The sequence below is a fragment of the Rhinolophus sinicus genome, linkage group LG12 (genome assembly GCF_036562045.2).
Source record: "Rhinolophus sinicus isolate RSC01 linkage group LG12, ASM3656204v1, whole genome shotgun sequence".
Taxonomy (NCBI): Eukaryota; Metazoa; Chordata; class Mammalia; order Chiroptera; family Rhinolophidae; genus Rhinolophus; species Rhinolophus sinicus.
In genome coordinates this window covers 44095964-44123204 of record NC_133761.1, presented here as the reverse complement: position 1 = coordinate 44123204, position 27241 = coordinate 44095964, and the positions used below count along the sequence as shown (strand labels likewise).

At 46.3% G+C, this 27241-nt stretch overlaps 1 protein-coding gene across 3 annotated transcripts in view; it reads left to right on the top strand.

Annotated features, from left to right (window-relative positions):
• Nucleotides 1-27241, top strand: part of SIPA1L2 (signal induced proliferation associated 1 like 2) — a 201773-nt gene that overhangs the window by 23044 nt on the left and 151488 nt on the right. For all 3 annotated transcript variants that reach the window (XM_019712891.2, XM_019712888.2, XM_019712889.2), the window contains exon 2: nucleotides 19704-19751. The gene's annotated coding sequence lies outside the window, so the exon portion shown is untranslated. The remainder of the gene's footprint in view (nucleotides 1-19703; nucleotides 19752-27241) is intronic.

The window sequence follows — 27241 nt, the reverse complement described above, 5'->3', positions numbered from 1 at the left end:
CCACTGTGTGCCCCCCTGAGCTACCACAGGCCTCGGCAGGAGGGGCCACGTGGCCGCAGCTGCTGTGTTCCAGGTGACCACCCCCCAGTCTGTCGTTTATGTTAAAGAAAGTGTCTGACCCGAATTCATACCCCAGCCCCGTGCTGTTCAGTCCCAGGTTTTACAGCATGTGACTAGGTGTCGTTTAGCCGGTGGCCACTCATTACTGGCTGAGGGACGTGGTGTTATTGGATCTAATAGATTTCATGTCAGCAGGAAAATTGCTCCATCAGCAGTTGTTGAAGTAGATTAAATGAACAGGTTAAAAATCCTTGGGTTTGGAAGTCTTTTACTAGGGGGCGGTGTCACGTCCTCAGGGCCGGCTTCTGGACAGAGAAGGGGGCATCTCGGGCTGCCTTTGCCCCACGAGGCCAGGGAGCGTTCCGGGCCGAGCTGCATCTGAGAATGCGTGCCGTGGTCCAGCTCCGCCTGCCGGCCAGTCTCTGCTGTAGGTCTGTATGATGTTTCTCATGCCTTCTGCATGAACCAAAGGACAGCAGGTGTCTTTGAGTTGTGCACGAGCTGGGTTTTGAAGGAACAGTGGCCAAGCAGAGCAGGTTTGTCCTTGAGAGCCAGGTAGTGAACGTGAGGTGCTCCCGGACGGGCCGAGGCTGAAGGTGCAGTTTCGGCAAGCTATCAGTTTTGGAACTGTCTGTGGCCCATGGGCAGGTAACTCTTCAAGAGAACGGACACGGAAAGATCTTTATGCAGAGCCAGATGTGTAGTGAGGAGTTTATTTACCAAAGCGCTCTTTCAGATGCCTGCCCCAAAGGAACTCGCGTTTGGGGTTCTGATTGTCCTTCTGAGATTCCTGAAGTTTCCGCTGCTGTCGCTGCATGGCCAAAGGCAGCCTCCCGTGCCTGGATCACCACCGCAGTGGCCCGAGTGACTCGTCTGACTGCCAGATTAAATCTTGTCACTTCTTTAGGTTGAAGTCTAGGCCTCTAAGCGCCACCATCGGGGCTGTTATCAGCTTGGCACCCGCCACCCAGACCCGTCATCCTGGGTCCTTCTGGGGCTGCCGCCGACCCATGCTCTCCTCCCCTCTGGTGCCTCCTTGGCCTACTCTGACCCTTCAGTTCTCAGCTCAGTCACCAGCTGAGAACACTTTCCTGGCCCTCCCCCCACACACACGTTCTGGCCTCAGCCCTGTGTTCCCCCAGCATCTGCGTCTACACGAGGCACGCATCCCAGCTCACTCTGCCTCTCTGTGGAATCACCTCTCTGCCCTCCCAGGCCACGCGTTTTGGGGGCAGAGACCAGGTGACTCTTACCATTGTAGGGCCTCCGTTTCTAGCACAGTTCCTAGACATAATAGGCAGTCAGCACATTCTTGTGGAATGAATGAGGGTGTGAGTATCTCTTTTAAATTGCAAGCATTTCTAATATATTTTATTAGCCAACTTTCAGACAAACCAACCGTGGTACAAATTCAGATGTTCTAATGGGGGAGGTAAGAGATGCCATATTTTAATTTTAGCTGCATTCACAAACCCAAGAATGTTAGGTTGCTGTGTCCTTTCTCGAGGTGTAATTGATATTGCCTCCCATTCACGGATGTCAGACTCCTGGGTGCCAGTAAGTAGTACCTGCTTTTCCTTGCCAAGCTTTGACAGAGTTGGAAACTATAAACGAAGTAAAAGTGTACACGAAAGTATTCTTTTATTATCGATGGAGGCTGAATGGAAGGCTCAGCTTGTGGTGAAAACCAAAGGTCCTCCTAACACAGGGTCAGGGTCAGGGTCAGGGTCAGGGCCAGGCTGGAGGATGGTGGTCTCATCAGGTCAGTCCCTCCACCTCCTCAGGAGTGAAGGGATCCTGGAGTTAAGGAATGGAGCCCCTCCCGGAAGACAGGAAGCAGCACTTCTCAGGGGCAACTGGCTTCTCAAGAACTCTGTTCCCTTTAATGATTGTGTTAACATCAAAACCCATAAGCTGTTGCCTCTCCAAATAGATACACTGTGTTTGAATTCCAGCAGTGAGGGCCCTACCCTTTCTCCTGCGAACACTGATACTTCAGAATATACTGGTTGATCCAAAACAGATTAAATAAGAAATGTCTTCATCGTTTCTTTTTCTGGGACCAAGTCTAAAGGTTTCGTATTAGCATAAGCACAGCCAGGGCCCAGAGGACGGTGTTAGGGTCCTGCGTTGCTTGTGCTTTGACTGAGCTCTCACTTGGGGTACCTTTTAGCAACATATGAACCAACGGCAGTGTGAGCCCGGAGTTGGTTTCCCGTGTGGGAAGCCTGGGGGCCAGATCCCTGGGCCCCGTGAGTGTTGGAAGCCCCCTTAGTGCAGTGCTTTTTCATCCGTGCAGGGGCAGTGGGTGAGCCTGAGAGCACGTGCCGGGGGTGCCTGCAGCGAGTCAGAGCCTCGGCCAGACCAGCCTGACGACTTGCAGGGACCCGGCTTGCTTTTGAGGAAGACCGTTCTTGTCTTTCTCCTGCCCTTCCTCTGTGCCCAGCCACCACCCGCACCCCGCGCAGCTGAAAACCTGCTCTGAACTTCTCGTTATGACGTAGCTCTCGGACGGCAGCCTCAGTGAATGGAGCACTTTTGAAAATGGCGAGGGAGGTCACTCACCTCTTTCCCATCCATGGAACTTTCCAGGTAACTGCTAGCCGTCCTGGAAGACAGCATGGATGTTTGTTCAGTTAACATTAGGTTTGCTGGTGTTTGTGGGCCCATTTGATCCTCTAAACGATTCCGTTTGTTCATAATGAATCCAGGACTTTTCCTTTGAAAATGTTAAAGGAATAAAGCTCAAATTTCACAAGTCTCTAAAAGTCAGGTTTTCCTTTTTTGTTTTCTTTGTTTTTTAAGAGCTTATTGATTGGAAGAAAATGGCCTTTTGCTGCGCAGACTCTATTCTGCAGATACATATAAGTCTAAACGGTGTCCCTCCCCCACTGAAAAGTTAATTTCGACAGTTTATGTGGAAGTCAGGGTTCTGAAAACCGCTATTGTGCAGCGAACACAATAGATGACTTTGCAGCCCTAGCCCAGTCTGAGCAGGATGGGACGAGATTAGTGTGCGGAGAGAAAGTATCCAGACCCCGGCCTTCGGTCCTTTGTGAGGGAGGTGACAGCTGAAAAGAGGCAGGATCTCAGTGGCAGCAGTGACAGCTGAGCACAGAGAGGGCTGTGCTTCTGACCTTCGCCCGTCCTTGGTCCTGGTTCCCTTCACTGTGGTGGAAGGAGGTTGTTGCAGGTTGAAACTTTGTGCTACGTCTTCAGTTGTCATTAGGGACCCAGACCCTTTTGTCTTTCAGCGTTTAATTTTTTGAATCAGTTTATTAGAATAAGGCCTTTTTCATTGCCCCAGGGCTTTGTGCTCTTTGGGCTAGAAATTAAACAAGGTGGGGTGAGTGTGCTTTGTCTGAATGGAAGGGAGGATGGCAGGAAGGTCACTGAGACCCAGCTTGACCCTCACTGCCGCCCACCAGCAGGATGGCTTTGTGCCGAGTGAAAGGGCAGCTGACAGGTTGGGAGTTCGGTGATGCATGGAGAGGGCAGGGAGTGCCCGGTGGGAACCCTCCCGCCGCCGCTGGCCGGCCTGTTCTTCACTAATGTTTCTTTTGTGTCTTCGCAAACTTGGTGGCCCTTTGGGGGGTGGGGACATTTGGAAAACCACAGATGCTGGGGCTGCACCGCGGAGAGTCTGGTTTCATTGGAATGGATGCGACCTGGACTTCCCAGAGCTCTTCAGGTGATTCTGACGTGTAGTCTAGCCTGACACCCACCGCCTGTTTCCGAGGAGGGCCTCACCGTCTGTGGACCCCCTGTGGGGGCCGGGAGCACTGCCCCTGCTCTCTGAGCATCTGGTTTATTGCCACTCTTCATGATTTTGGGGACTTGAATTTTTTATAAAAGCGAAATGGCATTAGAGAATTTCAGGGGAGATTCTGACTAGATCTAAGAAAGAGCCTTTTAGACTTAGGAGACTCAGCCATTTAGGGTCCTGGGATATGGAGAAACTTTAGTGAGAACCCTGGAGCCTGTTGATTTTCCTAAACCCTTAAAGAGCCAGTTAGAAGGAGGCTGGGAAGGAAGAATTGAACTTGGCCCCTTTTAGTGCTGGTCCCAGGTGTTTCTCCCAGGAAGAGCTTGAAGATGAACTTTCAGGAACAAAAGGTATATGGGCCCTGTCACTGCAGACAGAGCTCGTGGACTGTGTGATGAGGAGCCGGGCAGGAGGTGAGGGTGCAGACCCAGCCCTGTTCTCCAGGTGTGAGCCCCTCCCCTATGCCTCGGCTTCCACACCAGCACCCCCACCCCCCATCAGCTTCTCCCGTGTTTTGCTCTCAGCACCAGCAGCTCATTTTTACTCCCCCTCTCTCCGCACAGCCCCCTTCCCCGCTTAGCCACTTTGCTACCCTACCCACACTTTCCTTTGGTTCCGCTCTTACGTTATCAGTGAACTAGAGTAGTGGGTGTCCTGTTCTGGAAGCTGCTCTTGTGGGTGTGGTGGGGTGAGGTCATTGACAGACTGGAGGGGAGGGGGATTTGGGAAGCAGAGGGGGCTGGATCACTACAGGGTCAGAGGTCTGACCCTCGGCCAGGAGGTCAGGGAAGCAGCCGAGCAGGGCTATGGGGCCCGCGCTTAACATTGGCCATCCAGACCCGCAGACGGGCCAGGCAGGGTCCTGCCCTTGGTGCATCCACTGTCCACAGAGAATAACCCCCTTCAGGGGGGCGGGGGGGCTCCAGCTCTGTGCTTGCTGAGAGGCAGTTTTTCTAAAGACCATCATTCCAGCTCCATGAATATTGCTTATTTCATTTGAGGATTTTTTTTTTTAAATGGGATAACTTTATTTTATTCTCTGTGTTGCTGAGAATTTCGATCTTTTCATTTTATTTTGACAACTTGTTGGATTGTTGGAAAACTCTTGTTGCTTTGCTAACTTTCAAGATGCCTAGCAACGTTGTACAGATCATTTGTAACATTTCTCTAATCATTTTAGCAAAACTATAATCAGTCATTCTATGAATAGCGCCCTAGAGACAGTAAATGTTTTCTAAGTCATTTCAGAATTCCTTATTCTCCAGAGTTACATTTTTAATGTAATGTGGTCGCTAGGTCAGGCCTTGAAAGGAACTCCCCAGGTTAATATCCAGCTGGTGTTCAGGACTGTCTCAAAAGTGGGTTGGTGTTAGTCCACAGGCTGAAAGCATGCAGCGGGGGCCTGAGGGGGCTGGGGGCCTGGCAGGGCTGGCCCCCTGCCTCGGCATCTGTCCCCGGCCACAGCAAGGACTCAGGAAACATGGCCCGTCATTAGGACGCCTATGGAGCAAAGCAACATGTCTTGACTGTAAGGTAGGCGTTTGACCAGATAATTTAACGTCTTAAAGGTGTCTTTGTGGGGGAGAGGAGTGTTTCATTGAGAAGATCAGAGAAAAGATCTCGTTTTTCTTAAACGTGTTGTTTTTGTCTTTAAGTGTGCGATACACGATGTAATACTTTATGCAGCCCTGAAAAGATGCGTCTTCAGAGCCACTCGTCAGCTGGTGTCTGTGGGTCCTGGGTAATCTGGGTTCACCTGCAGATGTCCAGCCCCGCGGTTGGGCTGCTGTTAAAACTGAGAATCCCTTGAGGTTATGAGTTAAAGGACCTGATTTTCTTGCTTGCTTACAACTAATTTGCCCCCCTCTTCCATTTTTCTAGTTGTACAACAGAAAAGCATGAAATGTAGGATTTAAGGAGAGAAAGGTAGTTTCACTCTTTTTTTCTTTTTCTGTGAATATATGGAAAAGTGTAAACTGAAGTTTGAAATATTAGTGCTCATTTTTATTTTATATGATGAAATTAGTATTGCTGCTAGTTTTCTGAGGTTCTTTAAGGAAAGGTTCTGGAAGAATTGCTTTGCTTTTTTTTTTTTTTTAATTCCAGGAAACTTATCAGTTGACCAAGTTTTTGGTTAACAATGAACATTCTTTTCTTTGATGACTCAGGGTTTTTTTTAGTTTTCAAAAAAAAAAAGCTTTAGGGCCAGTGGCCTATAGACAGCATGATAAATCAACTTTTGTTTTATTTTCACATCTAAGCCAGAAGTACTTTGATTCATCAGTCTTAATTTATAATAGAATATGACTATTATTTTTTAGGTGTGAACATTTTAGGTGGCCACTATCCTATCCCAAAATGAAAAACCTTTAAAAACCAACTGGCAGGTGGCCCCATTCAGCTGTAACAGTTGAGACATGTTTACCTCCTGAGATGGAGTGAAGGTGACTGTATCTGGCAGCTAGAGTAAGATTGTTGTCAGTGCCAATTATTCAGTGACTTCTATCTATGCAGCTTCCTGTTTTAATTCAGACAGTAAGTGTCTGCAAATGTCTGTGCTAAATATTGCTCTTGCTATCAGATTAAGTGTGTGTGTGTGGGGGGCGCTAAGAACTGATAATTCTACATTCTTTTTTTTTTTTCCCCTTTCTCTGGTGGTTTATTTTCAGTAGTAAATTAGTGGAAATAGATGACCCAGCCTTCTTTCTTCCTGATTCTGGTAGCCCCTTTTGAGCACTGATTAGTGGGAAAGAAAAGACAGGGCCCAGGTCATTGAATCCAAAGGACAGTCCCTAGGAAAACACCCTTGGGTGTGGCCTTTTGTGGCAGGTGGTGCTAGAGGCCCAGGCTGTTGCCATTTCAACTGTATGTGTATTTCTTAACATGTCCTAGTAAATTAAAAATTAAAACTTGAGAAAGGACTTTAGGCCCTCTCCAGGGAGGGTCAGTTGGATTTGCAGTTCCATCCTGTCAACTGTTTAAGTAGAAATAGCCTTTCTTCACTGGCCGCTAGGTGGGGAGGGTTTTGGCACCAGGGCGCCAAAGCCTTCCCCCCTCATTTCCATAAGGGACCATCCCTGTTTGACTTTCTTAGACTGTACCTTGTTGTGGCCTCACAATTGTGGTCTCTGAGACTGTAAAGCTTAGAGAAAGCCATGTTGGGTAAACTGCTCCAGGAGCCAAAAGACGGACAAAAGCGAGACAAGAGGCAGAGGTGCTAGACAGTCAAGCAGTTCTGGGTTAAAGGTTAAGCCAGTCTCCGCCTGAAGGCGCAGCTGGACCCAGCGCACACCTGTGCCCCCAGGGGGGGGGGGCAGCTGGCCTGGGGGGCCTTCTCAGCGGGGCGGTGCTCCGTGCTGTCCTGTCTGGCCCAGGGGGAGCTCTGAGCCCCACCCGCCACCCAGCCCCCCCCCCCCCCCAGGGCTGCTGCTCTGCACGCAGCGCCCAGCCCGCGAGGAGCCCGCAGCTGGAGGAGGCCGAGTGGCCGGCAGCCCTGGGCCAGTTAGTCCACACGGTACAGGACTCACTGCAGCCCCCCGCTGAGCAGTGTGGAAAATTTCTGTACTCTTCTTTTTTAACCTTCCTCCCTGAAATATCAACAGATTCCAAACTGGAATTATTTTCCAGTTTGGTCAAGGAAGTAGAGAATCACATGTGAAATATTTTTGTACTAGGCAGTCACTCATTTTCGTGTCGCTAAGTCTTTCCATTCAAATACTCTTGACTGTTTCCTCCTGGTTCCCGTTTGGGCTAATGCCGTCACACAGGGCGCTGGGGGGTCCGGTCCCTCAGGCAGCAACCAGACAAGCCCTGCCGTCTTCCCGAAAACACACCCGCAGCTCGGCGTGAACTTGTAGCTTGGCCTCCAGCAGATCTTAAACTTGTTGGGGGTTTCATCCCCTTTGTTCTGAACTGCACTGCGGGAGTGTCACACCCCTAGTCCTTCCTGTTTGTATTGTCTGTTGCAAGTGGATGGATTTCAGTTCTCTCTTTAAAGGGTTCCTTCTCCACCCAGGTTCCTTTGCCTGGGGCCTGTTAATGATGTCACTGTTTGATGTTGTGACTTTGGCCACTGTTGCTTGGAGGAGCTGATCCTTTTGCACTGCGGGACCATCTTTTCTGTGTTTGTCTGCGCAGATAGAGGAAGAAGGCAGGGGTGTGTGTGAGGACTGCTGTGGGCTGCACCGGCGCTCTGCTTCTGTAAGCCGCGTGGCCTGCAGGAAGCAGGTAGGCCCGGGTTTGAGTGAGCTTCTGGCAGCAAGTCCACTGACTTGTTTCCTCCATACTTCCCTCTTCCAGAAAACAATGTGTATGAGCTCAAAATGTCTGTCTTTCTCCAGCGATCTTGTTCATGCTGACCCTTTCACTGAGTTCAATTTCTTTCTCCAGCTTTTAAACTTTGGCTTAATTTGTTTACTTTCTCCCGACCGAAATTGTGCACAAAAGTAAGTTGAGCCTTATTGCTCAAATTGCTCCCATTGCTCCCATTGCTCAAATTGGCAACATTTTAGAGAAATCAAGGAGAGTCATTGTGGGTATTCTGTAGGTAGAGTCTTGTTTTGAGTAGCCGGCCTGGTAGAACCCCTTGATAGAGGTGGCAGAGTATGGGGGTGGGGAGATCGGGCCAGGTGCCCTGCCCCACTGTCTCCCTATAGGTGTTTAAGGATTTCGTGGGGAAGGGGCGGGGAGAAATGCAATTCCAAGCCAGGGGCGGGGCCAGCATCCCTAATTGTGGGGACAGCCAGGTGGCCTGCACAGGCCCTGTGCTGGAGCTGGGATGGGCTTCCTGTTGTGCTGTGTGTGGGGTCTTAATCCTGGAGTAGCTGGGTTGTGTCCTGCTGCAGGAGCTCCCGTATAGCTGTGCAAGTGTTGTTTCAGGAATTAGAAACTGTTTTTCCTCCTCTTAGATTCATGCGCTTTCCTATTGATAATGAGATTTCTAAGATTGTTCCTATACCTCAAGCATGTCACTTTATGCATGGGAGCACACACTTGCGTGTGCTTACCAGTCTGCAACTGGGTTCAGTCCAACGGATTTATTCTAAGATTCATCTAGTAAAGTTGTGGTACTGACAGAGAATTAAAGGAAGATCTAAGTGGAAAGCGTCAGTGTCTGGAATCTAGTGGAAAATAGGTCTTTGCCCTTTGTAGTGTCTGACAACTGGGTTATTTGTAAGCTGGGCCAAGGAAATTTTTAGAATTCAGTATCTCAGCCTTAGCTTCCCAGTTATTTTGATTTCCCAACAGATTCTAAAGGGTACAAAAAAGTGAGACTGGAAAAAAAAATTCTGCAGAGATAAGCCCAACTGAATCTTACTATGGTAATGAATTGGCAAAAAAATCAATAATTCAGTGAGAAGTCTGTCAGCCAGTGGTGGCAAAAGACTGCAGTGAATTTGGGAGAATATGCACGTATCAGTGAGCTAATTGGGTAAATTTTCATATGGTGTTACTGTAGTGTCACCCAAGACTAGTGCTTTGGGAAATTTATAGATTAATGGAGACCCAAATGTTTAAATACTTCAGCTGTTTATCCCTAAAGAGAAGCCATAATAAATGTGTATTTGGCTTGATGAATTAAAATGGGGCTGCTTTTCGCATTGTCATTTGATGATTTAGAAATTTTAGCTCACCTGCTGTCTTTCTCACATTTGATGTTTTGTGGGAGTTGCCATCTAAATGTTCCTTTAAGATTGTAATTCTCAAATGTTTGTCTCGGGACTTTATTTACACTCTTAAAAATTAGTGAGGACTCAAGAGCTTTTGTTTATGTGGAGTATAGCTATGGCTATTTACCATATCAGAAATAAAACCCAAGAGATTAAAAATATCATTCGTAACTTAAAAATAATAAACCTACTACATGTTAACCTAAGTACCATTTCTATGAAAAGTGACCATTTTTCAAAGCAAAAGAAATCTTATTGACAGTGTGTTTTATAATTTTTGCAAACATCTGGTGTAATAGACAGCGGGGTCGTAACCTTGGCGTCTGAAGTCCTTCCGATGTGATGTCATCGCCATGTGGAAGGAGAAGCCAGCCTCACACTGGAATGGAGTTGGAAGGGGGGGGGTGATTTCTTTGTAGATAATTGTGGATTTTCTTTGATTGTACACTAAACAAGTGGTGTTTTTTAAATGTTGGTTGAAATGTAGGTTCTGAAACCACATCCCTGAACTTTTAAAACTCTGTTCCATGTATGATTTTGGATATCACACATTGGTCATACGGAGGACCTCCCAACTGTTGATACATTTCAGTTTGCAATATATATAAAAAAATAAAATTGTATCACCAGTTAGAGAAGTCTTTCTATATAAGGAAGTTGTTATCTCCACAGTAGATGTGGATATATGAGTTTTCAAAAAGTCTAATTGTTGCAAAACAGCTTGGCTCTTATTATTTAATCAGTTGTTTTCCATGAAAACAGGCCTGTTTTGCCCATGATATGCCTACCAAATAGAGAGCCATGTCTGAATGACTGCAGTTTGTGTCCTGTGCTTTCCAGTCAAAGGTGGAGCTTCATGACGGAGTGGCTCTGCCACCTCCCAGCTGTGTCTCGGACGCTTATTCTGGTGACAGCATCAGCTTGAGCAGTAGGACTCCTCTGTGTGCTCCCCTTTCCTTCACCCAGAATGTTAAAACGTGTGCACGCAGGGGTAGAGATGTGATAACATTCAGTGTGTGTACTTCTCAACAAGGACATTAAGTGTCACCATCTTTTTATGCATTTGTTTATGTTTGCCTGCAGTCGTGCCACGCCACTACTAGTGCAGTTTGGTGCCACTGCCTTGCTTTGCGTTAAGGACACTTTTGCACCACTGATGCCGTGAAACAGGCAAACAATGCTGTACGATTTCTGTGAAAGCCATTGGCCTGAGGCACCCCAGGGATCCATGGTTCTCATTTTTGAGAACCATTGGGAAAGGTGCCAAATGAAGCAGAAGCTACATTTGTGTGTTACAGAAATGGACCCCAGACATTGCGCTGGGTGGGGGGGAGGGGGGTGGGCAGGTAAGATGTGGAAGAGAGTGACCGGTGAGTGACACTTCCCCTGGGGATGTCACCTCATGCTCCCAAACAGCTAAGTCTGTGCCTGGCACATTACTCAGGAAATACAAGTCGCAGTTTGAAGAATTCAATTGAGAGTAATGGGCTTATATTATACTTTTAGTGGATTTTTAAAAATTGGATTTATCAAGGTACATTTTTGTCCTTGTGTTATAAAGTACTGAAGCTGTGGCATGTAGTCGCACAGCCTCTTTCATCCCTCCTGTCCTGTGATTCCATAATCTTCCTCAGTTACCCTGGCCCTGTGGGTCTGTGTTCTGTTCCCTCAGGGTCCCCGTCACCAGCAGGGCAGAACCATTCCAGCAGCGATAACTGTACCCTTTGCTGATTTTACTTAAAAAGCCGACCAGCGCTTTCCCCGCTTGGGGGATGTACCCCGCATATAAAGGACGGGCATCGAGTCTGTTAGGAAACTGACTCTTCTCCTCGTGTGCAAGTGTCATTCACTCCCGTGTCCCCATGTTTTTGTGCGGTGACTAGGTGGTTGGTTAGCAGTTTATTTCGTGCTCAATGTGTAAAGTGTCAAAAGTATGTTCTCCCTGGGAGTTTCCAGAAGAGAAAGACTTTTGTGCCAAGAAGACCTTGTCATTTCTGTCAACATGTTTCTTTGTTCTTTCTCAAATTTATCTTGGGGATAGTGAGGACTCATTTATACTTTTATGGGTTAGAACCGCTGCCTTTGTGTTTTTTGTTTTGTAGTTTATTACCAGTTTAAGTTATTCAGGATAGCTGGTTACTCATGAGTCGATACTCTGCCCCATTTTCGTTTTCTCTTCAATTTCTGACTTTGCGAGATGACATGAGAGGCTCTGCTTGGGAATTTAGAATTCGCAGGTTGGAGTAAGTTTTCAGAGGCTCTGAGACGCGGCCGGGTGTCCTTCCCCTGCTCTTTCCGTTAGAAATCCCCAGTCGTGAAAGCATTGTGGAGTTGATGGACTTGTCTAGATAAAATGAAAATGTCTGATAAAATATTAATAAACATATTATTGGACGTCGGCTCCTGAAGATGTGGACCTGGCGACTTTCTTTTTCACTGACTTTACTGTGATAACGAGAATGATCAAAGGACGGTGTGGTCAGGGCTGTTGTGAACCCACATCCCTGCCCTGTCACCCTGTGGCAGCAAACAGGCCCCAGGAGGACTGACCGGCTTTGCTTTCATGTGGGATTTTCCTGGATTAGCTGATGAGGCCAAGCTAAGTAAATATTATCTTCTCTTCTGTTGGCCTTTTGTTTTGAAATAGCATCCCAGCCCCACTCCCTACAGAGTTTTCTTTTTATTACTGTTATTATTTTTATAGATTAGAGGTGCCACCTTTTCCAGCCTTGCTCATCACTTTTTTCTCACTTCAACCTGTGAAATGTTTCCTTCAATTCAGCAAGCATTTATGGAGCGTTCGCAAGTCAGTGGCTGTGTTATTACCAAACCTGCATTCTTGCTTCCCGCTGTTTGGAACACGATTTGCATGTTCTGTATCAGCTCTCTTAGCGTGTCTTCCCTCTGCTGTTCCCCTCGTTGGGTTATTACGATTAAGGAGACCTTGTTGTGGAGAAGGCATCTTCCAGACTCCAGGAGCCTGCCTGCAATCTCAGGCCCTGACTTTCTTCCTCCTTTGCTTTTTCATTGTTTCCTTGTCGTACTGCTTCACCTCTGATGTGTGCAAGAGCTTCAGGCGTCAGCGGCTGGCTCCTGTGGACTGTGGAAAAGTTTGGAAGGTGAGAGAGACAGGAAGGAAGGGAGCGGATATTAGAGAAGAAGATTCTTCTTTGATCAGTTTTCGCTTATGCAACATTCCTAACCTTTGGCCTGTCTCCTTTCTCCCACTTACTTAGACAGAAACTGTACCTCTTCATCTGTGTTTGTGTAATAAGACCCAGACTGTTCTCGTCCACAGATGACGTTGTAAACTATCTTCTTTTACTGGGGGGGATAAAAGGTCTCAGCTAGAAAATAAGCATTAGACTCTAGAAAAGTAGACTTTACTGACTACTTTTATAGAGCTGTCATCTAATGGCCTAATACGTGGGTACTGAGAAAACATAGAAGTTTTCTGGAATACAGCAGATAGCTGAGATGGATGGTTAAAGGTTACTCTCTTTTATTACATTGGAAATGGTTTCATTGTATTTTTTCCCCAAATTGTGTATTAGTTACAGAAGTTAGCTTTGCATTTTCTACTTTTATGTACATGAATTAAAGATCTACATCTCAGGTGAGCAGATGCATAATTGTATAAAATCTGAACAAAGTGAAGTAATGGGGTTTAAATGAAATAGACCCGTACTACTTGCTAAATATTTGATAGATGTCAGCTGGATGCTTTCCTCTTCCCCCAGATGTGACAGCATACTGATTAGATGACTTTGCACTGTCTGATTTATTTCTTCTTCTAGTTGTGGTCAAGCCTGTAATAGAAAAATCTATACCAATTTATTTTCCCTTTCTCATTTTTCTCCTGTCTGGTTTGCCCAACTCATCATGGATTTTTCATCTTGTAGTTTGTGTAAGTGGTATTTAAGTATGATTCCAGAAACTCATCTCATAATGGGTTCTGTCCCTTTCAATGTCAGAAAACAGAGACAGCGCTACTAGCTAAGTTATTAGCTGGGGCAGTTTTGCCTTTTACGGACACGTGTAGTCATTAGTCAGAATTTAGACTTTCTTAGTCTATTAGGATTGCTATTAGTACTTTCTCTTCCATTAGAGAATCCACACAAATTTCACAAACGTGTTTTATTCTTTCCTTTCATCATAATTTAATAAATACTATTTTAGGCATATAATAGAGGATCTCCCAGTTTTAAAATGGCACCATTGTAACACCATTACCACAGAACTTTGTCCAGCCTGTACAGAGAGCAGGAGTTCACGCACGGCTCTCTGTGGGTGCCCCATTTGGTCCTGGGTGCTCCTACGGGTGGATGGGTGTTTCACTCTTAAGCTAACAGACATAAGTGACCACGTGAAGAGACGCTACTTCCTTATTTGTAATGTTTTGCTGGGCTACATGCAGATGACAAAGCTGCTGCTGATGGGAGAATGGGGACCAGCAGGCATTCGAAGTCCAACGTCCTTTTCCTTCCTGGGTGGGCACATCTGTCCGCGGGACAAAGGCTCCTGGCTCCCATATTAATTCTGTCATTACTCATCACGCTTTCCCCACTGCGTAGCGGACAGGGGTGCTCACCAAATAACGTCATGGCTTCTTGCTGCTCCACCCTCTACCTGAGCAAGTCAGAAACGCCTCTCGGGGGTGTGAGCAAGACTGGCCCGGCAGGAGCTGAGGGACTGCCGGGGGCTGCCTGGGCCGAAGTTCGGGCTTGGTGGCCATTGTGCAGGAGTTACAGCCTTTAGCTTTCATCTAGCAGGTGTGCGGTTCCCAAGAATCTGCCTGATAGATCTGACTTATGGGCAAGACTGGAAGAGGCCAGACATTTCCCAAACCACATCAAGGCCATCCCAGTAGTCATGGTAATTTAGTTATTTACTCCTAAAAAGTTAATGTAATAAATGTATGCAAAGGGATAAAGACTTTGAGTTGATTGTGACGTCATCGTCAGCAAATGTTTTTGAGTCCAGGGAGCTGGCCTGTGCCTGGGTATTCGTTTCACCACCGATTTATTGATTATCTGTCGTTCCTGAGGCTTCTGCTCATGAGGAACTCACAAGTGATGGCAGTGATTCGCTAATAAATCACGTGTGAGACTGACTGAACATGTGGGAGCCAAAGATACAAGCAGTGTTCTCTGGGAGCAGCGGAGGGAAGTGACACTGTCACAGAGGTTTTTCTTTAAAACTTTTTCCCCTAGAAATGTCGGAGAAAGTTTTGTGTGGGTGGGAGCTTTTGTCTTAGTCTCTGAGGGATGGTGATATTTTGGGTGATCGGGCCATCCTGATACAAGGGACACAGGTGGAAGACTTCAGGACATATTTATTTGGGAAAGGGCACTTATTGCAGACTGATTCAGGGAAAAGGTACTCAGGCCACTTTACGGAACGATTTGAAGGCTAGAGATTGAAGTTGTGCACGGTGCACGTTGGAATAGGTGTGTTCCTCGGGAATGTGGGTGATGAGTGATAGAACCCCAACTTAAACTACCTGCAGAAGAAGAGGAAAGGTCCTGCTCACGTAAGCGGGGTGTCTGGGAAGAGCATGCTTTGCCCATGGCTGCGTCCGGGGCTCAGACGTCCTGGGGTCTCCTCTCTCTGGACCTCATGTCAGCCCTTCCCCCGTGTTTGCAAGCCGGCAGCCAGCGCCTCACATCCTCCCAGCTTAACACCCTCAGTGGAAACCAAACGTGTCTCCCAAGACCCCAGTAGCACCCCGAGAAGGTGTAGAAGCTTTGCCATGGTTCTGTGCAGTCCTTGAACGAGTGGCCAGCATTACATTGAGGGCGGGGCCCAGAAGAAGGTGTGCCGGGCAGACCCCCTGCCAGGGCTCCTGGCCAGAGAGGGGAGGCAGCTGTCAGCGGACACAGAAGGTGGTGAGGAGGCGGTTGTTTGGAAGGATGGGGAGTCTGTTTTCTGCACATTGAGTTGGGGGCGTTGGTGGGTCATTCATGTGGCCTTTGGCTATTTGGGCACAAGAGAGATGGGGGAGGCTCCAGGGGACAGGGGACCCACATACGTGGTCTGTGCTAGAGACAGGCCTGAATAGGTGCGCTCACTGCGGAGGATCAGGTATTAGGTAGAATCACGTGCAGTTCCTGTTTTTCACGTAAACAGGGGCAGAATACTGTGATTTCATAGGATTCAGCATGTCCTGTAGAAATGCCTATTTGGAAATGACTGGTCTCGTGTGCTTCTCAGTGGCTTTTAAGTCTCCACAGGCAGCCGGTCTTTTTTCCTTTCCTTCTTTCCCTCCACTCCCCCTTCCCTCTGTCCTTCCCTTTTTTTCTTTAAAGAAGACAGCTATCAGGTGTTTTGTAAGTCAGAGCACGGTGCTTAGTGCTGGATGTGCAGCCTTGAACTGGACGTGAAAGGCCCCTAGAGAAGTCCCCGCAAGCCCAGACTCTGGGGGTGACTGGCACTGATCCCATATTCCCCCAGCCCCCCACGTGTGTGCTGTACTTCCGGAGGGCCGAGGTCTGGGTTGGGGTTCCGGCTGGTCCGCACACCTGGGGAAGGGGCCGTGGCCGGCCTGCTGGCCCAGAGCCGATGGGGGCAACAGGCAGGGACCCCTGTGCACGCTGCCAGAGTTCACAGGCGCAAGGGCAGAAATCAGCACTTACCACTCTGCCCCTCGCAGAGAGCTCAGTATTTTGAAAGGAATTTTCTTTTTTTAAATCAAGAACAAAACAAAAATTAGCTTTGCCCAGGTGCTGGCTTTCCCTGAATACAGTGGTACCTCGGTTTTCTAACGTAATCTGTTCCGGAAGACCGTTCGAGTTCTGAGACGTCCGAAAACCGAGGTACCACTGTACTAGCAAGCCTGTCCTAACAGTCGAGGGAGAAACAGTGATTTTGAGCTGGGTGGAATATTTTTATTCTTCTCAGTGGGAAGAAAATATTTGCCTTCACTTTCTCAGAACTCCTTGCACTGGGAAAACAGCTGAGGGACCTGCTGGTAGGAACAAGGGCCAGAGCTCTGTCTCCTGCAAATCTAGGTTTCTGGCAGCTTCCTATTGGAGTGGGAGGCAGCCCCTCTCCTCAGGGCAGGGCAGGGCGCACCTTCCCCTCTCCTCCTCCCTTCCCTTCCCTCTGGCAGGAAGACCTTGGTCTGCCCAAAGCTCCCTCTGGCTTCTTCTCTGCAGCCAGAACCAGGCAAAAGACAATAGCCAGTTCCTCATATAAACCACCTGCTTGGCAGGAAGTGAAGCAAACTCAAGTCCTCGATGCCACTTGGAGGATTTGTGGTTTCCTTTCCTGTCAGTAAACAAAGCAGGCGGTGCAAAGAGGGGGGCATTCATTGTTTACAGGATGTTTGCTGTGTCAGAGGAAGGAAAAGTGCCTGCTGCAGAGCCCGACTCATTGTGCGAGGGAATTACAGCGTCATGGGACGTGCCTGCTGGAGCAGAGAACCACCTCTCACCAAGCAGACTGCTCTCAGTAGGACTTTTAAAGGCGTCTTTTGTAAATCAAAGTTGAGGGTTTTATAATGTATGAGCATCAAAAAAAGCAGAAACCAGAACGCCACTTTAGACGAAAAAAATGGGTTTCTAAAACTTTGGAAAACATTGATACTTTAGAAGATTTGATTTTTTTTTTTTTTTTTTTTAAGTTGTGCTTTGCTTGCAGGGAACATTGATTGTTTGTGGTGCCGCTGTGTGTCCTGTGTGGGCCAGCCCAGGTTGTTTTTCGGGGTCTCCAGTACAGTGTCCAGGTCGCTAGTGTCCCTGCTCCATGGCAGAGGCTGTCTGTCCCCCTTTTTTTATCAGCAGTTCCCAGCCCAGGAGCTGAGAACTCACCTGGTGGTCAGTAAGCATTTGCTGAGCGGCCGGGCGTTTGCTGAGCGGCTGGGCGTTTGGCTGTACATAATAAGCTAATGAAGACTGAAACCATGACATACGGTGTCCAATAATATATCCTTTTCTAATTACTTTATGTTGGGAAGTCTTTTTAATAAATACTTTGGTGTTTTCTTTTTATTATGCTAAAATATACATAACAAAATTTTACCATTTTCCCCATTTCTAAGTGTGCAGTTCAGTGGCGTTAAGCACTCACGCCATCCTCCACTCGGAGCGTTTTCATCTTCCCGAGCAGAGACTTCCTCCTCGTGAGACGCTAGCTCCCTGTTCCTCTCCCAGCCCCTGGTACTTTCTGTCTGTAGGCAGATGACTACTCTAGGGACCTCGTATAAGTGGGATGTGTCGTTTGTGTCTGGCTGATTTCACTCAGCATCAGGTGGGAGCAGGTGTCAGAATGCCGTCCCTTTTTAAGGCTCAATAATATTCCCTTGTATGGATGGACCACAGTTTGTTTATTCATTCATCTGGTGATGGACACTTGGCTTGTTTCTGCCTTTTGGCTGTTGTGAATATGCTGCCTTGAACACGGGTGTACAGATATCTGTTCAAGCCCTTTCAGTTCTGTGGGTTTGCACCAGAAGTGGAATTGCTGGGTCCGGTGGTAATGCCGTGTTTAATTTTTTGAGGAGCTTGCCATACTATGCTTTAGATTTTTAAGCTTAGAATCAGCTTTCTTGCCTGCACGAGTTATGTCAATGAGAATTTCTTTCCCCTCCCTTACCCCTGCACATAATCTTAAATTCAGCTGCAATGGGGGGACTAATTATAGTAACTCGTCATCAGCTGTGTCAGTGCTTCATAAAAGTTGAGAAAGATTGGAAAAGGTGAGTTTCCAGAGCCAAGGCAATGACAGCTTTCTTGGTGGGTGACCCTGTAACTGATCCTGTTCAAAGTGGAAAGGGCAGAGTTCACATGTGCAGGGACATCAGGTGTAACCGGGCTGTCTGGGGCCCCCCACTCCATGGGGTCTGTGTGTTGGGAAGCGGAGAAGCCGCGGGGACGGCGCTGCACCCAGGCTGGGCACTGCTCACGGGGCGTTTGGCGTCCGTGTGATGTCAGGCGGCCGTGTGGGCCCCAGGGCACCTCACTCCTAAGTAGTTTGCAGAAATTCTCGTAATCACTGTTTTAGAAAATGAAATCGGAAGAGCATGATCTTAGGAGCTGACTGGAGCTCACACCCTCCTTGGTGTGACTTGATGTAGTGCGGGGAGTCATGCAGGGCGGCCTGCAGAGTCTCTGCTCCCGCTCCCCACATAAGAACGTAGGACATGGTGAGGCCAAAAAGGAACACCCACGGAGCCATAAGTAGGGGAGTCATGTCACTATATTCTCGCTGGCAGCATCCACCTCTCTGCAAGCCGCGCTTGCTAGCTCAGCCACCATCTTCTTGCTAGCCCCCATTTTGCTGCTAGCGTAGCCACAGCAGTTATATTAGTGGCCAATGGCTCACTGGTTACAGCTGACGGCCAACTAGCCACAGCTGATGGCCATCTAATCACAGTTGATGGCCATTTACTACCTGAGCCAGCAGCTTTCCACGTGAGGCCGAGAGCCTGGAAACTGCTTTCTGGGGCTCTGTCTCCACACTTGACAATTCACTTTGGGCAAGTGACTTGTCCCTTAGAGTGCCAGTCTCCTCTTCCAAGGGTGCAGAAAGGGGCGATTTCTTAAGGTGCTTGTGAGTTTGCAAGTAACGTGTAAAGTGTAGTGGAGCTTCTCGTGCATAGTCAGCTCTGCTTCCCTGACACTGACGCCGACATTGGCCATTGTTGCTAAAAGCTGATGCAGTTTCACAGGGGTCAGTGCCAGAACAGACCCCAGAGCAGCAGGTCTCAGCGGTGGGCTGAGGCCCCTGGAAACTCCTCAAAACCATCAAAGGTCCCAAAGTGCTTTGGATTGCGTGGCTTTTCTCTGCTGATATTTATGATATTAGAATTAAAACCGAGAAGTTTAAAACTATGAATTTAAAGTGGCAACAAGCCCTTTGCATTTTATTATAAATAACAAGTTTTATGAAAATCACTATTTTCCAAAACAAAAACTAAATGCGCAGAAAGAATAGCATCCCTTTTGTATTTGTGCAGATCTCTTCACTCTTTGGCTTAAGAGAATTCAGCTGGATTCTCAGGTCTTTGGTGCTGTGACATGCTACTCACCCTCTGGAGAGAAGGAGAGTGACAAGGTGAATGGCTTGGTGTCCTTGTGAAAATGGTTTTGACCTGAGGGGCCCCTGGAAGGGTCTTGGAACCTCTCCCTCCCCTGGGGATCCTCAGACCAACTTTGAAAACTGCTGACCACTCGTCTCTCTGACTGGGTCCCTTTCTTGTCTTACAGCGTCCTGTCCTGTCCTGGCTGTGCGTGGAGCCTGCTGTCTGCCCTGAGGTAAGCTTCCTCACCCCAGTCAGCCGCTTGGAGTTTTAAACGGGCTCGTGTATCCCATTAATGTTTCCTTCCTCCCTCCCTCTTTCTCGCCCTGCCTCTCTTCCTCCCTCCCTCCATCCCTTCCTTCCTACATTGTTTCTGTTCCCCTTGACTTACGGATCGAATGTCTGATGTTTTCACTCCCTGCAGCAAGCATGTGTGAGCATTCCACTGAGCTCTGGAATCGCCTAAATTTGGGAACTTAAAAAGGAGTCACTAGCAAGCTCCTATGAGCGTTCCATGATGTGTTTAAAAGGATGAGTTTTAAATTGGTTCAAACATGTCTACATGAGTGTCCCTTAGATTACACGGACAAAGTGGGAGTGTAGTGGTGGGTGAAGGGCTGCAGGAAGGCTGCCGTCCTATTGGAGGAGCGTGACGGGGGGTGGGGGGGGTGCCTGCACCGAGAGGTCTCTGTCAGTGGGGCAGGGGGGGTGGACCCTCCTCTACCCTTCACAGGTCTCCCAGCTGGTCTGATAATTCAATCTGCATGAGCCGATTAACAAGTGAAAGTAACAAATGTAACTACATATGTACGTATGGGAACCCCACATCCATGAGCCTTTCAGAGACAGAAAGGGAAAGCAGTGTATATACGAGGTCTGACAATTAAGTTTGCGAACTTGTTGCAACAATGTTGCTAACCTTTTTTGGTATCAGAGGGATTATTCATTATGAATTGGTACCAACTGGACAGACAGTTAACCAAGTTTACTATTGGGAAGTGCTAAAAAGGCTGCGTGAAGAAGTTAGACGACCTGAACTTTTCACCAACAATTCATGGCTCTTGCATCGCGACAATGCACCAGCTCACAGGGCACTGTCTGTGAGGGAGTTTTTAGCCAGTAGACAAATAACTGTATTGAAACACCCTCCCTACTCACCTGATCTGGCCCCCAATGACTTCTTTCTTTACCCGAAGCTAAAGGAAATATTGAAAGACAGACATTTGGGTAATATTTAGGACCTCAAGTGTAATATGATGACAGCTCTGATGGCCATTCCAGAAAAAGAGTTCCAAAATTGCTTTGAAGGGTGGACTAGGCACTGGCATCAGTGCATAGCTTCCCAAGGTGGGTACTTGGAAGGTGACCGTAGTGAGTATGTAGCACTTGTTCTAGGATGAGTTCATGAACTTAATTATCCAACCTCGTATGACATTCTGAGCTAAGGTTGAAGTCAAGCACCTGGGGCTTCAGAGGGTCATAACTGGACAATAAAAAGAGCAGATGGTCAGTAACTAGTAGTCTGCCCTGCCCTCTAGATAGGGCATGTGTGCTGTTTCTGGTGGTCACTCTTATTATGGACAATGCTCCTCATTTAAATTCTTCTAGGTAGTTAAGAGGAAGCAGAGGTTTCCTTGAGTCTGTAGGATCTCAGTTGCCTTTGGCTCAAAATAATCCAAATACCACAGTCACATCTTGGGGTGACTTGTTCTGAACCCCTACATGAGGAAGGTGATGGACAGAGCGGGGTTGAGGACGAGGGCCAACGCTTCCTGATGAGGTTCAGCCGGCTCTGCCTGGAGCCCGGTGGTGTCACCTTAAACACCGTCTTTGGACATAGAATAAAGGCAGAGTTAGCTGCTGCCTGGCTTGTGTGTGTTCACAGGTACTGCATTTTCTGTAACAGCAGGAAATGAGTTTGTAAAGAAGCTCCCGGACCTAACTGTCCCCCGTCACATTTGGTTTCTGGCCTTGGATTATCCAAAGTGGATTACCATCCTTCTCTCTGTCTGTCTGTACACACACACACACACACACACACACACACAGTTTCCTTCTGCACCATTGAAGGATGAGTTACATATATCATGGCCCTTTACCCTCCAAGTGCTTCACTGTGTATTTCCTAAAAATAGAGGTATGCACTTAGTTAACGATAGTTCAGCAGTCAACTGGGGATAATGTCATATTGGTTGATTACTTACACCCAGGCTGTTATCTGTATTCCAATATTATCATCTGACCCGAAAGTGTCCTGATAGGGTCCCATGCAGGCTCCAGCCTGGGCTCATGTCCTGCATCCAGTGGCCTTGTCACTTGATCATCTTTATTTCCACAGCTTTTGTCATGTCTGCATGTTGATGCATTTTCAAGTCTGTGGCCTGGGAGGCTGCATTTAAAAATGTTTTTAAGTGGATAATCACTTTGACAGTGGCCAAGTATCGTGGAAAGAGGGAGTACATCTCCATCACACGTTTTCTCATTACAAATTACAACAACATAAAGTACACATATTTCTAGTGGTCAGATTGTGAAACTCTTTCCAGGAGAGAGGGGAGGAATCAGGGAAACAAATAGTAAAGAGACTCAGCCTGAGAAGACTCTTCCCTCTTCTGTGTGACTCAGAAGACTTGGACGATGTACTAAGGAAAGCATTGGAACCTGGATAAATGCTGACGTGGAAATAACAATAGAGGGAGATGGTTTTCATTTCAGCTCAGGAAAGGAGAGCTATTCCCTAGGTCTGTTTTAAGGAAAGAGCCTGACTTCGTGAAGCTGGACTTGTCCCTCCTGCTTCCTTGGTCTGCACTGAAGCCGGCTGACAAGTTCATTCTGTTACCAGCCTCTGGCCAAACGAGGGGCCCCTCCTGCTGCCTGGCACAGCTCTGCTTGGTCTCTGTCCTTCCCTGCTCCTGAGGATGGTGGGGACACAGCTGCTGCCTGGGGGTGACACTTTCCAGGTTTTCTCCCGTCAGATGTGTGCAGCAGCAAACCTGGAGACACTGTTTCCAGATTAATCTCTTCATGGTTAATTTTGATGAGTGAAGTTATGGGGATATTATAGAATATGCAACTGTATAAACATTTGTACTGCCTGCTCATAACTGTAAGTCTACTTCATTTTGTCAAAATGTATGTTCTTTAGTTTTTAAGTTTATAGGTGCATTCAGTTCAAACAACACAGAATATATAGAGCATAACCCCTGCTATAATCTCACGCCCCAAAGGCAATCACTGTTGAGAGACTTTCTTTTAAATCTACATGTATACCTTTTAAAAAAACAAAATGACAAATGGGATTATTCAATACATACTATTTTGCCAGTTGCTTTTTTTCACTTACTAGTATATTTTGGAGATCTTTTCATTGTTAACATCTTAGCAGTTCCTACTTAATCTCTTCAATGACAAAATGGCTTTCATTGTGTGAATATACCATACTTGATGTAACTATGGAAGAACATTGTGGCACTTGTCAGTATTGGGCCCTAAATCTGTATACAGATTTAGACAACTGTCAGTTGAGCATGAAGGAGTCTGGAGGTCATGGCAGGAAATAGTGACAAAGATTTATTTTATTCAAGGGTCTTAGGATTTGCATATCAGAAACACAACTAGGCAATACCCAGGCTGTTCCAAAGAAGAAAGAAAAGCGAGGTTCTTATAGTAAAGACAACATTCTTGAGAAGAATCAGTCCTCTGGATTGATCCAAGATGGTTCGTCTAGGTGACCAGTGGTCTGGATAACGGATGTCAGGTGGTCTGGCAGGTGGTCTGGATATGTGAACACTCCATCCTACGTGCTTCAGACAGCTGTGCATAGGGTTTGCAGACATCTCCAGGCATTGACACAGGACCGAAAGTTCAGAAGTGGAGTTCCCAGGCTGGTTAAGGGAAGAATGGAATCGTGTCCTCATGCCTCAGCCTACTTGATTTTAGAAATTTAGCGGCTTGACTGTTGTGACTCTGTTTTATTTCTTCACTCTTTCCTCACAACTTTTTCTTTAGTATAAATTCCCAGGAATGGAATTCCTGTATGAAAAAGTACAACACACGTAGAATTTTGGTGGCTATTGCTAGACTGCCCGTCAGATAGGTTCTGTCCATTGTGATTCCGTCAGTGACTTATGTGTGAGCCTCTAGCCTTTACCAACAGTGAGTAAGCTCAATATTTTATTTGTTTTTTATTTAATTGTTTCATTGTTTTAATATTTATGTTCTTTTTAAAAAATTAATGTAGTTAGGTACTTTTATTGGCCACTTGTCTTTCTTTTGCCGACTTATCTTTTGGATTATTGCATGTACTGATTTGTTTTTAAACTTCTTTATTCCGGATATTAGTTTTTTGTCACATGATGCAAACAAGTATTTTTGCAAATTCTTAGTTATTGTCTTCTTTCTTTTTTGCCACCGTTTGAGTTGTTAATGATGTGAATCCCCACGGATTATTTAAGAGCATCTGCTGCTATAACAACTAGGCTGCTCTTTACCAGTGCTTTTCTGGGTTGAAAATCCATTTCCAATGTGATCTGAAGATGGGTTACAATTATGCCCCAACTAAAGAGGACTTCATAAGTCAGTACAACATATTTGTTGTTAAAAAGTATGAATGAAGCTCATTTGCTATGGTTCTTTTATTTTCTCTTTTGCAAGGACTTTTATTCTTCCATAAATGTTTACATAAAGAGTACATTGCTTGAAATCTATAAATTGTGTAATAGTATGAGAACTGAGGAGGCGACACACCGGTTTAGTGGCTGACTTGTTCCATAATCCTGTATAAATGGTGTACCATTGCGGGTCCTCACTTCCCATTGATGGAATTAGGACTTATTTAACTAACGATCATAAAGGCTCAGAAGCTTGTTTATCAGAGGATTAGGGGGCTTGTTTTGTGGGAAAAATCAGTTATTATCATGGGGGATTCCTAGGAAAAGTGTGGGCTGAGCTCCAAATTCTTGTCCTTACAATGCTGCATAGAATTTTCAAGATATGCAAATCCTTGGGACCATCATGCACAGTGTGTGTATTTCAGCCTTCAGATTTCTGGTAAGAATTTTTAACTCCTTGGGCATTTTCTTATCAGAAAGGTGTTGTCTTGAAGCCTGGAATATCTTGTTTCTCCCACTCTGCTCTGAACTTTACCTTCAACCATCTCTACCTTTTTCGAACCAAAATAAGTATCGGCAGGGGTGCTAGGCTTCCTTTCTATCCTGTCCTTTTTTCTTTTGCCTAATTTCGTAAGGCCCTTAGAATTCCACGACTCAGATGGACCTCTAGGGGTCCATAATTTATCCCCATTTACTTAAAACATTCTCAGACTAATACATTTCTCATTGTCCTGCCCAAAGTTTCTGAAGAAACATTGTGGTTACTAGATCTCTCTGCTGGGGGAACGATGTCATGTGCTTCAGTAGCGGTGCCATCTGCTGCCAGGATCAGGACGTCAGGAATCTGTCTGATTACGATGGTACCTGATTCCTAACTCAGATGCCCGGACGTTGGGAAATGCACTAGCCTGTGTATAAAATGTTTAGGTGACCTCACGTCTCTTCCTCATGTTCGTTTTTGCTGCTTACCCTCCTGGAATTTAAAGGCCAGTTAACACAAACATCTTCCAGACATTCAGAAACATTTCATTTCATATCCTGCTATCAGCCAGATTTGGAAAGCTTGGCCACCTCAGGCAAATGATCTTAAAATCTGAAGACCTCAGGGGAGGCAGACTGGGCCCTCCCGTCCCACACACCCTGGAGGGCGATTTAGTTCAGTAAATATTCATTGGGCAACTTCTGTAAGTGGCGTACTCAGGTGCCAAGGGAAATAAGAGAATTAAAATGCGGCCCTTCCTTGTCACGAGTTAGTAATCTACTGGAGAAGAGGAAGTATATACAGCTAGTTCTAATCAAAGACACGATCGCTGTAATCATCAAACGTGGAGAATACTAGTGAGCTGAGGTGGTGGTGGTCTCGGTATCCGGCCGATGCCCACCATGCGCGGGGCACTTCATCACACGCCTGCACACGTTTAGACACATGCCTTGTGGTGCACTCATTACTGCAAAAACGATGTGTGGGAAGAGACCATTTGGTGGATTTGCACATGGTCCCATAGCGTATGAGAATTTTGGGAGGTGTCCGAGGGTACAGGGCAGGCTGGGCAAAGTGTCCTCTGTGTGTCCCCGCTGTCCTCGTGCTCCGGGGCAGCCCTCGGCTCCCTCAGCTTCCTCTCAGCCCCAGAAAACCCTCCTCTCTGGAGCACCTGGCCCCACTGAATCAGTAGGATTTGGTCTTTAATTGGATGGGTCCACACTCTGCTTTCTTGTGGACTGATTCATGCTAATCAGACACAAAAAAATTCTGTTTTGCACTTGGAATTACCTTTCTTAATTGACAAGATACAATTTTCTTGATAACTAGGGATTTGTGCCTTTTCCTTTTCCAATTTCTGTTCTTACCACTTGGTTCTATCTAGTTGAATAAATGACATGTGCTTTAGGTCTGTTACATGACAAGTAATTTTTTCCCCAAATGTAAATCTGATCAACCTGATCACATGAGAGGGACTTGATGATTCAGTGTGACAGACACTTAGTCTCATTTGCAATATTTCTGCGGGCCATTTTCTCTTCTGCCTAATGATTCTTACTGGACATTATGACACTGTGATTTGCTTGCTGGTAACTGTATGGTACATAATATTTTAGTACTTTACCTATCTGCTTAAGTAGTACCTAATCTTTGAAGTAGGTACTGCTAGCCACATTTTAAAATAAGGAAACTGAGGGCCAGAGAGGTTAGATGATTTGCTCAAGGTTACATAGCTGATTAGTTCTGGAGCCTGAAGCTCACTGTGGCAGTGTCCCCAGGGCCAGTGACAAAGGAGAAGGCTGAGTCATCCATCATATCTTACACAGATTTCAGGATTCGATCCTACAGGTGGACGTGAGAAGAATCAAAGAGAAGAGCTTGTTCAGTTACATTGATAACGTCCATTTATTCTTTTATCGATCACCCATAAAGATAAACACACTGAAATTATGTGTAAGACCAGATAGAATCCTAACAAAACTTTTAGAATGTGGACAAGAAGAGTATGAAACAATTCTTGTGTGTTCTGATAGTCAGATGAGTGTTGAATGAATGACCTACCCATGGCCCGAAGACCCACTTGGCATATGGAGCCCCTCACAATATAGGAGGGTTCCCTGCGGTTTTGAATAGTGGTCTCTTCCTGTTAGTTGAATCTTCACTTAAGCAGCTTCCTAGTTTAACTGGTAATTCTGCAGCCCCTAGGAAAGGTGAATGTGACTGACGTGAAGGTTGGAATATTCTCATTACGAAATGTTTAAAATTTGCCAAATTTGTATGTCTTCTACAGTGCTATTCTTTGAAAAACATTTATAGTGCCATATTATAAAGATGTAGTTCTGTATATTCCCTTAGTGAAAGGCTGCTAACACCATTCTCAGCGCGTGAACCTGAAAGTCACAGGGCTTTTCACAAAGCACATTGTAATTTTGTAAGGTAAATCTCAGCATGGTTTGTTTTCTTTCCTTTATTTGCTTTTATTAAACATTTCTCTGGAGGAAATATCAGTGGAAGATTTCATAAAGGAAACATGCAGTAAGGAACAATGGATAGCGTGAAGATTTTGATTCTGAAGTAAAATAACTGCTTTTCCTCAATAAAAACACTTTCCTTGGTAATTAGCCGTGTCTGATA